At 35.6% G+C, this 8271-nt stretch overlaps 1 pseudogene; it reads left to right on the forward strand.

Moving 5' to 3' along the window:
* Positions 1-618: 618 nt before the first annotated feature.
* On the forward strand, positions 619-3715 carry LOC107678148 (immunoglobulin-like and fibronectin type III domain-containing protein 1; annotated as a pseudogene).
* The last annotated feature ends 4556 nt before the right edge of the window (positions 3716-8271 follow it).

Raw genomic sequence — 8271 nt, forward strand, 5'->3', positions numbered from 1 at the left:
TTTTGTATTTGATCATTTATAAGTGATACATAATTGTCCATGAAGGCTGGAAGTGAAAAACTCCCTATATTCAGGTGTGCATAATTATTAGGCAGGTTTACTTTTACAGATAAAATTTAACTCAGACTAAAAGTCAAAAATTATTAAATGCCCATGAGAAGGATGCAATACTAATGCAATACTAGAATTTGCAAAGTTAAGACATGACCATTGGACAGCAAAATGCTTGCAATACTAGAATTTGCAAATTTAAGGCATGACCACTGGACAGCGAAGAAATCTAGTGAGTAGAAAAATAATTATACTAATAATGTAAATATTTTCCAAAACATATTTTGCAGATATTTATAATACATTGGGTCTTTATATATAACAATATATAGTTGCATTTTGAATTTTAGGATAGGGGTCACTTCCACAAGGATGATGATATGTGGGGAGCCCGTGGAATGATAAAAAAAAAAAAAAAACTTGCCTTAATACAACTTCCGTTTCCGCAACATTGTTAAAGTTCACACTACAGCAATGTATCTAATAAGACTTGTATATTGTGTTTATTTCATATTCTTGTCTGTTTTCTTGTTTTGTTTTTTTGTCATGTCCTGTTTGTCATTTGTCATGAACCAGCCGAGAACAACTAAGGGCAAAAAGAAACCCCGAGAAACAATCCAAGCCAGAGGGGCAGGCATTGACCTGGCAAAGATCGCTGCAGAACTGCAGGTCAAGCTACAGAAGGAAAGAGATGAGAGAAATGTGGCTGGCAAAACAGCCAGTGCTGAGAAAGATGCAGCAGGTGCGATGGACAGCGGTGGTTCTGCATCTAGTCCTGGATATAGCTCTAGAGCAGAGAAAAAGCTCAGGAGAGATGGCTCTGGAGACACTGGGCTGGCGAGAAGTGTAATAAACACTAGAGGAGAAGACACAGGGAAAGGTAGGAGAACCACACAAGTATGTTAAATAAGGAAAATCTTCTACCTCATAAAGACACCACCGTTGCATTGATATTTCTAATAATGAAATGACATTCATACATTTTCAAGTCTGACATAAGAGTCCAAAGCCAGAAGTAATATCGAGGTGAATGCCCATATTTGTGCATACAAATGAGACTGATCACTTTATTATGACTGTCAGGATTTTCAGGTGTCAAAAAGTTGAGGTGTGACTACAGGTTCAGATGAAGCCCTGCTGTCTGGAGACTCAAACGGTATACAATTTGATGGTGTGCTTAACACTACATGAGAAATAATAACTGTTCAAATACAAAAGCCATTTATTTTCTCATCAGTACATTGACTTCAATTAATGTGATTAAGTGTAGCGCTAACATTATTTCAGTGCCATATTCACGTTTAGCCACACCATGGCACTGTATGAATGACACAGCACATGATCAGACTGAGGGGAACAGTTGACAAGATTAATGGTCCTTACTGGCGAAGGGATGTAATTTAGGCAGTTTAGGCAAGTGATTTATAACTCAAATAGAAGTGATTTATCCAACTGTGTTAATACATTTCCATTTGGTAACTCTGTGATTAACTAGCAAACTTGCCTATTTTTCATTATTCAGTATTTTACATATTTTATTATTTCAGTATTTTATATATCATATCAATTTCACTTTTATTGTTGGAAAATCGCCAAAAAAATGTCTTGCATTTCAGTATTTAACAAACTACAAGATTTTTTTTTTTTTTTAAATGCATCACATTCATAGTACTTAAAAATGAGGCATAAGGAAAGGAAATGTGTATTTTTGCAATGAGCTTCAACCTGAAAGTACAACGAGTGGTGTTAATACTAACAAACACTATAACTACTGTTGATAAACATTCTTTTAACATTTCAAGTCCACATTAACTTCCTTGTTAAACCTGCATTCTTCCACCTCCTCAATAATGCATTTCACCTCCCACTTCTAAGCCCAAGACACTGAATCTCTGCTCTATGCCTTCATAACCTTGTTCCTCCACAGTTTCATTTCTCTCTTAATTGGTCTTCTAGTTTAAATCCCTGACAGATTGCAATGCAACAGTTGTTACCCACACCAAACAATCTTCCCACATCACCCTCATATTCTCATATCCTCACATAACTTATTCACTACAAGGTTCTTTTAACTTCTACAAGTCTCAGTGGTCTTGAAATAATATTATTTCTTTTGTTTTTCTGACTGCTATTTTTTGATGTGATGTTTCTTGTATAGAAATCCTTTTCTGACTCGCACAAAAAAATAAAAAAGGTACAAAAAAATCACATTAACATTTTATTTATTTATTACTCGAAGGCGGAATCCAGCTTCCATATTTTTCTAATGTATGCCACTTGCATTTGTGTTTGTTTATACTATTTTGTTTATGAAACTAACATGAGCTGTGGAAAAGGCATTTATTAACATTTAATAATAATAATACATTATTATTATTACTATTATATCAGTATTTATATTATACATCACCATTTCTCTGCATATTATAGGTATGGAATCAGCAGACCTTGCCGGTAACTTGAGCGCCAGCAAATAAGGATAGGAAGAAGGTGAATTAATAATACTATACACTCTATTGATTTATTTATTGCTCTAAAAAGTCTTTTGTAAATGCTCTTTATATTACATCTATCACTTTTGCTAGTTGTCTTCTAGTGATAAAGCAAGCATATCCAAAGATGGAGGTACACAAAAGTTAGCAATACAAAGCAGCAAAGATTCGGGCTGAAGTGATTGAGTGCGAGACTGACACCGTGACAACTGCTGGAGGCATTGCGATTTCTTTTTCATTTTACAATGATCCGTTATATTACTAGTTATAAGATATAAATAAATATTTGTATATTGTATAGAGAAAACAGATTCATATGTGTTTTGAATCAGGGTTGAAAACGTCTTTAAATATTACAGATCTTCCTAAATTTGACCCTGATGACCTACACAAGTTCTCCAAAAATGTGGTAGTTAAAGTTGGCCAAACTGCTTCCTTTAAAATGGCATTACCACCTCAAGACCTGACAGAGATCAGCTGGTTTAAGGATGGCACTGAGCTTTTTGATGGTGGCAGCATAAAAGTAATAAAGGAAGTAAACCAGAGCTATCTTCAGATAAAAGACTGTCTGCAATCTGACTCTGGGGAAATTAAGATCCAGCTTAAAAACACTTTTGGTACTGCAGAGGCCTTCTCTAGGCTTATTGTGGTTGGTATGTTTCTACTCCACTGTGTATTATATTAAATGTATTCTGAAATATTTATAAACCTTCTGCCTTTTACACACAGACCCATACATTAACATTAAACTGGCACATTAAGTATTTCAAACAACTTAATGTACCCCTGCAGACAAACCAGGTCCACCACAAGGCCCAGTAGAAGTGATTGACAGCTCATCTTCTGTCATTGAACTAAAATGGAATCCACCAAGTGATACCGCTGGCTCTGAAGTGACCAACTACTTAGTCGAGCGTCAGCAGGTAGGGCAGAGTATGTGGAAGAAGGTGTGGGATAGTTCAGCCGACCACCTGTCCTTTTGAGACAGAAACATGTTCCATGGCAAGAAATACATATACTGAATCTATGCTGAGAACTCTGAGAGCATCAGTGATCCTCTGGAGCGGAAGGCATCATGGCTTAAATGCTTTGACTGGAAAACATTTTTCCACTTCTTAAGTGATCAAAACTACCCATGTTGCAATTCATCCTGGCCAACCCGCCCCTCCTAAGGTGGTCAGCGCTTTCACAAACTGTATCAACCTAACATGGACTCCACCAGAGATGGACAAGATGGAGGAACCAAAATAATGGGCTACCAGCTAGAGAAACGCAAGAAAGATACAAACCAGTGGGTGACTCTGAACCCATTAAAAAGAGTGCCTCTACCTACATGTCTGTAAAACTCCAAAACTGTACCTATACACACAATTCACATGTGTATACGCTATTTCCAGATTAAATAAGCAACTTACATTATTTTTCACATGGAGGATAACACAGGGGCAGATTTTAAATTGCGGTTCCTTGCACAATAGTATGTTATGATCTCAAAACACCTTTACCATAGTGCATTATTTGTAAACTACTACATTTTGACGCATCGCATAACCAGATTAATATGTATGGATTTTCTGACGTAGTAAACATGCTCGGTAACTCACCTGGTACATTGCACTTGCTGCAATGTGCTGCTGCAGTGCTGTGTAACACAAATCATGAACTAAGATAGAAGAGCTCAAAGACTTGTAGAATCAAGCTAAAATGGTATGGTTGTTTCAGCAAATACGTTATCTCACGATTGCTGTCCATAGGGTTTAGTGTAGGTGGTTTGTTTTTGGGGGTTTTTAGCGTCACTCACCAGACATTTCATTTCCAAAATGCCTCAAACACATACAACAACCAGTGTAATAAAACCTTCCCAGATTTATGTTCATCCGTTTAAGACAAAACTGAACGCACTTTTTGTGCCACTCACTGGACATTTCACTTTGAAAGTGTCGCAAAACATGCAAGGGAATATCATTTTGCAGAATTGTCGCCTCAGGCAAAATTTTCCAACGAGTCTGGGTTGTTTTTTCCAATTGCTGAGGACTTTCAAAACCAAAGGGTTTCTGGTTCAACTACTGTTAGACAAGAGTTACATGCTTTAACAAGCTACCTGCCATTTCCCAAACCCTATCATTCTGCTCTATGTAGTTGTTGAAGTAAAAATCAAGAGTGGACATAGCTAAAGTAACATCAATGCCATGAACTTTCAAGCTAATAAACCAGATGAATGTATAGCAAGTGAACTGGAAAACCTTGATTGTAATTACTGTGTATCTTTAGGTTACAATTAAACGAGAATTATAGGGTTCGAATCCCAGAGAGACGACATTCATTTGAAGACAGATGCAAGGTCCAATGTAAATGTAAATGGTTTTTCAGTACCTTTAATCTATGTAATTAGGAAACAATAGTTTTGATTAAATGACCTCTAATTCAGATAAAACTTCAGATTATTCATTACTACAAGTGTAGTTAGAAGGAGAAGTAAATGCCCCTTCGGATGAGAGCGTCTAAACTTTCTTGCATGGCCATAACATAGGCTATTACTTCTGATTATAAAGTCTTTGATATTCACTTAATTACTGTAGCATTTGAAAAAATGTACATCTACTCTGTAAAAAGTCAAACTGTGAAGTTGTTACTTGTCCGTTGGTGAAATCTAATGTGGTCAGGCTGATTCTGTAATATATTATATCTAAATATATAAAACAATATTTATTATTTAAATAAAACTAGTTAATTTAGATGTTTTCCAAGATGTGGAAAACATTTACTTGACAAAAACTTTGTGTTCAGAACATTGAGGTTGGAATATTCTAATGCTTTATATATTCTTCTGGTTCATAAATATGCAGTATTTTCTAACAGTGTTTGAGCACTTTCTAGCCGAAACACTTGAGCATATCAAGCTGCATCTTGTCATCATTATTTTGTACATTGGTAACTGTTGACATGAAATCCTCCATAAAAACTGTAACTATACAATTTCTCTTCACATTTGCTGAAAACAGTGGCTGCAGTAAGCTATCTGACGTTATTTCACTCTGAATCCTCCATACAAGACATTTAAAAAAAAATTACATTAATTATTATCCTTCCCTCTAGCCAATGTGAAATAGGCACAGACACCCCTGCTCAAGGCTCTCAGACGTACGCTCTATCTCTCATCCAAATTACTGCCCTCCAAGTGAAATCAACCAAATGTGTTACAGTTACTGATGTATTCTTTTAATTTATTGGGTGCATTTAAAAAACAATGTCAATGGAGCAAGACTCAAACCTGCAACTCTTAAAGCAAGAAATATTTCTTGTGGCAAGAGCCACAACAACTCATGATCAGGTAAGAGGTTCAGACCCCCGAACACTGAAATCCTACAATAGACCCCAAAAAATGTTTTGAAATTTAAAAAAATCGCTACTTCATCATAATGGTACAAAACTCACTGACATTTATGGCAGTCACTATGTGACCACAAAAAAAATTGTGGACTTGATTCGAAAAAGCTAAATGATCGTAAATAAAATACTCACACTTGTGATGTTCACGGTCAAAAATGACTGCCATTGGAAATGAATGGGAAATACGCAAAAATATGAAAATACAGAGACTTTCTTGTGTGTACAATCTACAAATCATTCACGATGCAGAAAAAAAGTGCACAGCAATGAAGGTTTGACACTCTAAAATATCAAGAGTGCAAAACAGACACACTCCCCCAACCCACAGACACATATATGAACTAGTGTGACTGTAACACACAGCATGTTTTTACAAATACGTGAAATAAAATCAATAATTTAGCTACAATAGAGTAAAAACACAGACACCAAGGAAGGGGTGACACTCTAAAGATTGATTAACCTCTGATAAAGCATTCCTGTTAATATTTGTAAAATTTTTGTTGAACTTTGATGTTATGTGTAATAAAATGTCTTTCTTTGTGTTCAGGTTTGACTGTAGTAAAATTAATACAAAAACTGACATTTCAAATAAAAAAAAATAAAAAAATCTTAAGCTTTACAAAAGGTTGTCTTTGTGAATGTCCAAATATAAATCCAAAAAAAGAAATAAAGAGTATTTATGTCTAAAAACAACTAGAGAAATAATCATATATAAGTCTTTTATATAGAGCTCTATAGGAATCTAGTGGCTAAACCACGGAATTTCAGATGTTTTTCTTTTTTTACTCTCTCCAGATGAAACTAATCTGTCTTAAAAATAATTGATTTTAAAGGCATTGTCACTATTTTAACATGAAATACTGCCATAATTAAAAAGTAATAGAAAAATATTAGAAAATAAAATTTTGTATTATTTTCAATTGGAAAAATGTATCATAATTATTGCATAAATATCAAATAGTACCATGAAATTCTCTCAAAATACAAAATAAAAAATATTGAACAAAAATATATTACTTTGATTTCACTGAAGAAAAAAAAAAAAAGATGCATTTCAGGTGTCCGGTCACTTTTGACCATGAACAACACAAGTGTGACTTCTTTACCTGAGACACCTCTTATGAATTGTCAAAGAAACCTCCAGTCATTTTCAAGAGCTTACCGCTATTTCCATCATATTTTTCCACCTGCTTGATCACCCCAGAAACCAAAGCGCTGTCTCACATAAGCCAACGTCTCATTAACTGGAAATATATTTTCCTTATAAACTGTTATGAAACATTTCCTTTAATTCAAGCATAACTGCTTCCTGTTCTGGTGATTTTGTCACTTCTACAGTCACAGATGCAGTACACGTACTCTTCATTCATTCCAGGAATACACTGCTATCAGATCATACTGAGTCTCCTAATAGAATTAACACAATCTCACCTATAATTAAAGGACACTCTTTGATTTCCTTTGATACATACTCCTGCCATTTTTATTAAAACTGACAATTTGCTCTAAAAATAATCTCTACACGAAAAAGGCAAGATTCAAACCTATTTCTTAATGAGCACAACAGCCCAATGTGTCATGGCTCCGCCAGCAGATAACAGTAGACTAATTATGCATCTCCAGACTTGGTTATCAAGTCACTGGCTTTACTTGACGTGCTACTATGACAACTGAAATAATCTTCTTCGCACAGCTCTGAAGCATGCAGTGAAGAATGTCTCTGAGTGGTCAGAGTACGAGTTCAGAGTATCAGCCATTAATATGTCTGGTCCTGGAGAACCCAGCGCTCCCTCTGCGATGGTCTGCACTAAAAACCCCAACAGTAAGTTCTGTTCATAATAGTTTCTTAAAAGAGAATATAAATGTACAACTTTTAACTGAATTGAACATTTTGTCTTTCTTTCTACTTTCCATCCATTAATTTTCAGTCAGGCCCCGCTTCAAAGATCCTGTAGACTTCATGGAAATTGTATCAGAATCAAAGTCGATTATAAGGTACTTTGATTTATTGTGCATGCTGTGGATTAAACTATGTGTCAGCCCTCATTCCCAAATGAACATGTCTAACATTAGTAAGAACATAATTTGCCCCAATGTAAATTAATGTTAATAACTTGGTAAGTGCTCACAGTTCCCTTTCGATACTTCACTCGTACTGCGTCTTGCTTAAGACGCATATGGGAAAAAGCCTTTTTTCTCCTGAACTGAAGCCTATTTCATTCACGCAGTGAAACTGCACGGCCATTGGTTCGTGCAGGGCTTTAAAAAGGAACCAATGGCGCAGCAGCGGAGCTGCACGAGCCTATGGCGACGAAGCCCGCCAGAATGGGCGGGG

Source organism: Sinocyclocheilus anshuiensis, unplaced genomic scaffold, assembly GCF_001515605.1.
Source record: "Sinocyclocheilus anshuiensis isolate Anshui unplaced genomic scaffold, SAMN03320099.WGS_v1.1 scaffold1776, whole genome shotgun sequence".
Classification (NCBI taxonomy): Eukaryota; Metazoa; Chordata; class Actinopteri; order Cypriniformes; family Cyprinidae; genus Sinocyclocheilus; species Sinocyclocheilus anshuiensis.